General features: G+C 41.0%; 1 pseudogene; it reads right to left on the reverse strand.

Moving 5' to 3' along the window:
• Nucleotides 1-4,062: 4,062 nt before the first annotated feature.
• Nucleotides 4,063-4,817, reverse strand: LOC113896552 (annotated as a pseudogene).
• Nucleotides 4,818-9,002: the final 4,185 nt, after the last annotated feature.

Genomic DNA, 9,002 nt, shown 5'->3' on the forward strand with positions numbered 1-9,002 from the left:
GACCACATGCACCAAGTGGACAGGTGTGATCTTTATGGAAGAGAAGCCCAGGCATCTGTTTGCTGATTTTCTTTGAGAAACTAAGTAACCTGAAGCATCCTTGGAAACCCCAAACATAGGTAAGTCCTCTCCCCTGGGTCTGATCCCTTGGCTTAGATCATAAATGAGAAAAGTTTCCAGCTGATTCTCAGACCCTGAAGACACCTTACAAGTATTATATGTCCTGCTCACCAGCCTCCCATCTTAATATGGTTATTACTTCAGTTCAGTTCAGTTCAGTCACTCAGTCATGTCTGACTCTTTGCGACCCTATGAATCGCAGCACACCAGGCCTCCCTGTCCATCACTAACTCCCGGAGTTCACTCAGACTCACGTCCATTGAATCAGTGATGCCATCCAGCCATCTCATCCTCTGTCATCCCCTTCTCCTCCTGCCCCCGATCCCTCCCAGCATCAGAGTCTTTTCCAATGAGTCAACTCTTTGCATGAGGTAGCCAAAGTACTGGAGTTTCAGCTTTAGCATCATTCCTTCCAAAGAAATCCCAGAGCTGATCTCCTTCAGAATGGACTGGTTGGATCTCCTTGCGGTCCAAGGGACTCTCAAGAGTCTTCTCCAACACCACAGTTCAAAAGCATCAATTCTTCGGTGCTCAGCCTTCTTCACAGTCCAACTCTCACATCCATACATGACCACAGGAAAAACCATAGCCTTGACTAGACAGACATTTGTTGGCAAAGTAATGTCTCTGCTTTTCAATATGCTATCTAGGTTGGACATAACTTTCCTTCCAAGGAGTAAACGTCTTTTAATTTCATGGCTGCATTCACCATCTGCAGTGATTTTGGAGCCCCCCAAAATAAAGTCTGACACTGTTTCCACTGTTTTCCCATCTATTTCCCATGAAGTGATGGGACCGGATGCCATGATCTTCATTTTCTGAATGTTGAGCTTTAAGCCAACTTTTTCACTCTCCATTTTCACTTTCATCAAGAGGCTTTTCAGTTCCTCTTCACTTTCTGTCATAAGGGTGGTGTCATCTGCATATCTGAGGTTATTGATATTTCTCCCGGCAATATTGATTCAGCTTGTGTTTCTTCCAGCCCAGCGTTTCTCATGCTGTACTCTGCATATACGTTAAATAAGTAGGGTGACAATGTATAGCCTTGACGTACTATTTTTCCTATTTGGAACCAGTCTGTTGTTCCAAGTCCAGTTCTAACTGTTGCTTCCTGACCTGCATACAGATTTCTCAAGAGGCAGGTCAGGTGGTCTGGTATTCCCATCTCTTTCAGAATTTTCCACAGTTTATTGTGATCCACACAGTCAAAGGCTTTGGCATAGTCAATAAAGCAGAAATAGATGTTTTTCTGGAACTCTCTTGCTTTTTCCATGATCCAGCGGATGTTGGCAATTTGATCTCTGGTTTCTCTGCCTTTTCTAAAACCAGCTTGAACATCAGGAAGTTCACGGTTCATGTATTGCTGAAGCCTGGCTTGGAGAATTTTGAGCATTACTTTACTAGCATGTGAGATGAGTGCAATTGTGCAGTAGTTTGAGCATTCTTTGGCACTGCCTTTCTTTGGGATTGGAATGAAAACTGACCCTTTCCAGTCCCGTGGCCACTGCTGAGTTTTCCAAATTTGCTCGCATATTGAGTGCAGCACTTTCACAGCATCATTTTTCAGGAGTTGGAATAGCTCAATGGGAATGCCATCACCTCCACTAGCTTTGTTTGTAGTGATGCTTTCTAAGGCCCACTTGACTTCACATTCCAGGATGTCTGGCTCTAGGTGAGTGATCACACCATCGTGATTATCTGGGTCGTGAAGATCTTTTTTGTACAGTTCTTCTGTGTATTCTTGCCACCTCTTCTTGATATCTTCTGCTTCTGTTATGTCCATACCATTTCTGTCCTTTATTTAGCCCATCTTTGCATGAAATGTTACCTTGGTATCTCTAATTTTCTTGAAGAGATCTCTAGTCTTTCCCATTCTGTTGTTTTCCTCTATTTCTTTGCATTGATCTCTGAGGAAGGCTTTCTTATCTCTTCTTGCTATTCTTTGGAACTCTGCATTCAGATGCCTATATCTTTCCTTCTCCTTTGCTTTTCGCTTCTCTTCTTTTCACAGCTATTTGTAAGGCTTCCCCAGACAGCCATTTTACTTTTTTTCATTTCTTTTCCATGGGGATCATCTTGATCCCTGTCTCCTGGACAATGTCACGAACCTCATTCCATAGTTTATCAGGCACTCTATCTATCAGGTCTAGGCCCTTAAATCTATTTCTCACTTCCACTGTATAATCATAAGGGATTTGATTTAGGTCATACCTGAACGATCTAGTGGTTTTCCCCACTTTCTTCAAGGAGTTCATGATCTGAGCCACAGTCAGCTCCTGGTCTTGTTTTTGTTGACTGTATAGAGCTTCTCCATCTTTGGCTGCAAAGAATATAATCAATCTGATTTCGATGTTGACCATCTGGTGATGTCCATGTGTAGAGTCTTCTCTTATGTTGTTGGAAGAGGGTGTTTGCTATGACCAGTGCATTTTCTTGGCAAAACTCTATTCGTCTTTGCCCTACTTCATTCCGTATTCCAAGGCCAAATTTGCCTGTTACTCAGGTGTTTCTTGACTTCCTACTTTTGCATTCCAGTCCCCTATAATGAAAAGGACATCTTTAGAAAGGGTATTTGCAGTGAATCAAGAATCTGTGTTCGAGCTACTCTCGTCTCAGAACACAAATACTATACAGTTAACTACATCTTTATATCAATGAGGGAAAGTTAGCAAATAAAGATTAGCAGAAAGGAGGCGGAAAAACCCACCCATATTTCAAGCATCCTGATACTCTTAGCCTCTTGATGTATACTCTTAACCTCTTTTCAGATTATACAAATAAATCAATAATAGACAAATAAACATGTAAATTTTAAAATAGCACTTTCCTTTTTTTTTTTAATCTTCTCCTCTATTTTTTTTTTTTTTTTTTTGACATTTAGATTGCTGCCAGTTCTTTGTGGTCATGTATACAATGAGATACACATCATCTCTAATTGCATTTTTGTGAAGGTTTATTGTTTCTTTAGTAAAAATTTCTAGGATGGTATATATTCATATTTAAAATGTTTCCAAATTACTCTCCAGGAAAATTCTTGTTTACTTTCCCATTGACCATGAATGAAAATGCCCATCTGTCCATATAACTCTACAGAAAAAAGTTTGTGTCACCAAATGCAAACCCAGCTTCTTTTTAAAAGTCCTTTGTTCCTTGTTTAGGCTTTAGTGGCTAAGTCAAAGATCTCTCTTTGTAAATGTCACATTGAACTTGAAAATATATGGGTTATTTTCAAATATCTTTTGATATTTGTGCTTCTCTGGTGGCTCATCTGGTAAAGAATCTGCCTGCAATGAGGGAGACCTGGGTTTGATCCCAGAGTTGGGAAGATCCCCTAGAGAAGGGAACAGCTGCCCACTCCAGTATTCTGGCCTGGAGAATTTCATGGACTGTATAGTCCCTGGGGTTGCAGAGTCGGACATGACTGAGCAACTTTCTTTTTCTTTTTTTTTATATTGATCTCTAACATAATTCTACAGTGATAAAAGAATGGACTGTATGATTTTAATACCTTTAGACCATGAAAATTTTCACCTTGTTTTATGTCCATAGATATGTTCCAGTGTCTTCTAGTTTGTAATCTAGGAGCAGTAAAGTATCTGCAATGATAAAGAGTAAAGAGCTGTGTAAAGAGCCTGTAATGCAGGAGACTCAGGAGAAGTGGGTTCGATCCCTGGGTCAGGATCCTACTGTCCTCTGAAATTATATAAATCTTAATTGTATTGAATTGGTTCATAGTTCAGGTCTACTATATCCTTCTACTATATATTCATTCTGTTAATGAGTGAATATTAATTTTATTTCTCTGTTCATTCATTCTATTTATTTTTTAAGTTTGATATTAAAACTCCAACTAAAAATCTTAATTTACTTAAAAAATAATTGTAATATATACTAAATCTTAAACCAAGCTAAGCAAATTAAGGTTACACTGGAAAGCAACACTGTCTGGAGTATTTTTCTTAAGAGCACAGAGAGGAGTTGACATGCAGCAAGGCGACGGTAGGGCAAGCAGCGTGGGCCAGGCTAACCTAGGAGCAGAGGATCAGTTCACGAAGAGCGAGCGGGTGAACTCGACGTAGTCAAAAGCAGTGGGGAGTTCGCGGCCCTTGCCGTCCACGTAAGGCTTCACGTGGGAGACACAGTAGTGGGCTTGTTCCCGAGTCACGTTCTGGTACAGCTGCTCCTTGGTCACCTAAGGCTTCCCTTCGGAGCTCAGGGCCCGGAAGGCGCTCTCAATCTCCTCGCTGGACTTGACGTTCTCGGTCTCACGGCTGATCATAAAGGCCATGTACTCTTGCAGGGAGACGTGGCCGTCCCTGTTAGGATCCACAGTGTCCAGGATGGCCTCGAACTCAGGGTTGGGCTCCCCTTCCTCCACCATGGGCAGGTCATAGCCCAGGGAGCGCAGACAGGATTTGAACTCCTGGTGGTTCAGCCGGCCGGACTTGTCCTTGTCGAAGTGTTTGAACATCATGCTGAATTCTTTGAGGGCCTCCTCGGTCACTCCTGTCGTGTTCCTGGCCTGGATCTGCTGCTCCAGGTTGTGCTGCTCCCCCAATTCCTGTCTCAAGGCCGGCTGCCCCATTCCGACTACAGAAAAATCTAAGCAGCCAGCTAGTTCCCCTCTTGTTCACCCTCCCTCAATTTTGTTTTCATGTAAAAGACAAATAAATGACTTGACTCCCCCCCACCAAAAAAATAAATGTAATATATAGTAGAACTATATGTAATTTTGTTCTGTATTTTCCAAGTCTCCTATAAATGTGTTATCATATTTTTCATAATTTAAAAAAATAAAGAAGAAAAAAATCATTTGTTCCTCCTTTGGTAGATAGTTTATTTTTATTGCTTGACTCTTAAGGATTGGTTTTTCCTCTTATGTATGAAAAACCATCACAATTTCCCACCCTTGTGAGTATGTTGCACATTTCAGTGAGCTGCTTCTCCCTGCTCCATGTCTGGTCTCATATAAACACATCAATATACATATTCTCATCCTCTAAGACTAAGCAAGTTGTCCAAGCCACATTTACATCAATTTGGGGATTTTACTACTATGAGAGAAAAGAAGTTCTCTCTCTCTCTCTCTCTCTGTTATTTTCCAGACTTATGAAAACAACAGAGAAAATTATAGCAGAGAAATGGAGGGAGAAAGGGGAAATAGTAGAGAGAGGAAGAGAAAGACAGGAGGAACAAGACAGACTATGTGTGCCTGAAGCAAAAGCTTCTGCTGGGCTTTTTATCAACATGAGCCAATCACTTCCATTGGTGAATCTACCTTTCTTCTTAGTCCTTTTTAAAGGTGCAGATCCAGCTATTTCTTTTCTATTTTATAGCCATCATTCAATCACCTAGAATTGACTCTTAATCTTTAAAGTTAAAATAATTATTTTTCATTCATCACAAAAATGGAACCAAATAAAGACATTTTGGCTTTCCCTGGTGTCTCAGTGGTAAAGTATCTGTCTGCAGTGCAGGAGACTCAGGAGAAGTGGGTTCAATCCCTGGGTTGGGAAGATCCCCTGGAGGAGGGCATAGCAACCCACTACAGTATTCTTGCTGGGAAAACCCATGGACAGAAGAGCCTGGCAGGCTACAGCCCTTGGAACTGCAAAGAGATGGACACAATTGAGCATGCACACACCAAATGAAACACATTTTTCATTTCTTTAGTGTTGACTAGGTTACAAAATGTTTGCTATTACAAAGAGGTTCACACAAGGTAGGTTGTTTATCTCCTTGATGAAGTAGAGAACAGAAATAAGAGAAGACTTTTGTTCTCATTCCTTCCTCACCTTTGAGCTTTGGCTATTGTATTAGCAATCCAGTGGTGACAAGTGATTTCGGTTCCCTGGTCACATCATTAATCACATTAAAGATGTCAGACACCAAAATGAAGGTGGGGAAATCACTTGCCTTGTCATCTAATGTCTTTCCATTAGGGACCCAGTCAAAGAGTTTTAAAGACATTGACAATAGATAGGCAGTTGATATTAAATCTGCTGAAAGCAATAAAAAAGCAGCTAGATTACAAACAAGCTAGCAGTAACCTGGTGGGACCTCAAATAAGAAGATATTAGAATTATTTAAAATTCAACTTACCTTTTGCTTTGATGGAATTACTTTAGTGCAGGCATAGTGAGGGTAGATGGGGGCTTCCTTGGTAGTTCAGTAGTTAAGAATCTGCCTGCTAATGCAGGAGACTCAGCATGATCCTCTGGAGGAGGAAATGGTAACCCACTCCAGTATTCTTGCCTGGACAATCCCATGGAAAATAGAGCCTGCTGGGCTACAGACCATGGGGTCACAGAGAGTCAAACGGGACTGAGAGACAGCATGCATGCACATCTGGCATCAGCTTTATTATATCAAGTTATACATATGCAGATTTATGTATCTATAATCTATGGGCTTCCTAGGCAGTGCCCTGGTAAAGAATCCACCTGCCAATCAGGAGACAGAGGAGATGCAGTTTCCATCCTTCAGCTGGCAAATCCCCTGGAGAAGGAAATAGCAACTCAGTCTAGTATTTTTGCCTGGGAAATCTCATGGACAGAGGAACCTGGTGGGCTACAGTCCATGGGGTTGCAAAAGAGTCAGACAGATTTAGTGACTAAACAACCCCCAAGTGATAGTGGGCAGAGGTTGGGAAGGAGACGGATTGGGTTTTAATCATACATCATTGTTTAAATTATTTTCCAGGAAAGCACTTTTGGAGGTTGGAAGATGATATTGTTTTTGAAAAGATAATCATTAACTCTGGGACTGATATTTATTTGCACAACTCATTCCTAGACTTAATGAAACTCCCAAATTTATTAATGGAAACTAATACGGAAAAAAGGATCATGTCTCTTGCAGAAATTGCCAAGGGTTACATCTTGGAGTAAGAATTATATGTTAATGTTGAAGAGAAGTTGAAAACCATGCTAAAAAATAGACCATATTCCCAGGGAGATTCCAACAACGAATTTAATGTTTGAGTTGATGTAGCATTTGGCTGATAAGGTATAGACTTGGTTTAATTTGATTTATTGTTGTTCAGTTGCTCAGTTGTGTCTGACCCTTTGCGACCCCGTGGCCTGAGACCCCAACATGCCAGGCCTGTCTTTCACCATCTCCAAGAGCTTGCTCAAACACACGTCCACTGAGTTAGTGATGCCATCCAACTATCTCATCCTCTGTTATCCCCTTCTCCTCCTGCCTTCAATCTTTCTTAGCATCAGGGTCTTTTTAAATGAATCAGCTCTTCCCATCAGAGGGTCAAGGTATTGGAGATTCAGTTTTAGCATCAGTCCTTCCAATGAATATTCAGGGTTGATTTCCTTAAGAATTGACTGGTTTGATATCCTTGTAGTCCAAGGGACTCTTGTCTTCACCACCACCACAATTTGAAAGCATCAACTTTTTGGCCCTCAGCCTTCTGTATGGTCCAACTCTCATAATCCGTACATGACTACTGAAAAAACTGCAAGTGAAAATCGCTCAGTCGTGTCTGACTCTTTGTGACCCCCTGAACTGTAACCCAATAGGGTCCTCTAGGTCTGTGGGATTTTCCAGGTAAGAATACTGGAGTGCTTTGCCACTCCCTTCTTCCATGGATCTTCCTGACCCAGGGATTAAATCCGGTCTCCAGCATTGCAGGCAGACTCTTAACTGTCTGAGCCACTGTAAAGAAAGTCCATTTTGAAGATAAGGATAAATTCCCCCCTTCTAGGACCTTCAGTCATAGTACTCCTTTGATAAAGCTTCCTTCCCAGGAGCCAAGGCCATACTGACTTACTGTGTACATAGTGATCTGTCATAATTTTGACTATATGGGCTTTGTCAGAAAACTGATGTCTTTGCTTTTAATATGATGTCTAGGTTTGTGATAGCTTTACTTCCAAGGAGCAACTGTCTTTTAATTTCACGGCTACAGTTATCGTCCACAGTGATTTTAAATAAAATCAAGAAAATAAAATCTGCCTTTGTTTCCATTTTTTTTTAAATTTTATTTTATTTTGAACCTTTACAATATTGTATAGTTTTGCCAAATATCGAAATGAATCCGCCACAGATATACCTGCGTTCCCCATTCTGAACCCTCCTCCTCCTCCTCCCCCATACCCTCCCTCTGGGTCATCCAGTGCACAGCCCCAAGCATCCAGTATCGTGCATCGAACCTGGACTGCATCTCATTTAATACATGATATTATACTATGTTTCCAATGCCATTCTCCCAAATCTCCCCACCCTCATCTCTCCCACAGAGTCCAAAAGACTGATCTATACACGAGTTTGTCTCTTTTTTTCTTTTGCCGTCTTGTCCACAGGGTATTGTTTACATCTTTCTAAATCCATATATATTGCATTAGTTATTACTGTTATTGGGTTTTTCTTTCTGGCTTACTTTCACACTCTATAATAGGCTCCGTTTCATCCACCTCATTAGAACTTATTAAATGTATTATTTTTAATTGGATGGTAATACTCCATTGTGTATATGTACCACAGCTTTCTTATCCATTCATCTGCTGATGGACACTCTAAGGTTGCTTCCCATGCCCTGGCTATTATAAACAGTGCTTGCGCATGACATTGGGAACACATGTCTCTTTCCCTTCTGGTTTTCACTCAGATGTGTATTGACCCAGCAGATGAGATCTGACTGATCATAAGGGAAGTTACTTAATTTCCCAGATTTAATTTAAGGAATCTCCCACAGTTCTCCATAGTGGCCTGTTACTAGTTTGCATTCCCACCAAACAGTGTTAAGAGAGTTCCCTTTTCTCCACACTCCGTCCAGCATTTATGCTTGTAGACTTTTGGATCGCAGCCATTCTGACTGCATGAAATGGTACCTCATAGTGGTTTTGATTTGCATTTCTCTGATAATGAGT

This window comes from Bos indicus x Bos taurus, chromosome 7, assembly GCF_003369695.1.
Source record: "Bos indicus x Bos taurus breed Angus x Brahman F1 hybrid chromosome 7, Bos_hybrid_MaternalHap_v2.0, whole genome shotgun sequence".
Classification (NCBI taxonomy): Eukaryota; Metazoa; Chordata; class Mammalia; order Artiodactyla; family Bovidae; genus Bos; species Bos indicus x Bos taurus.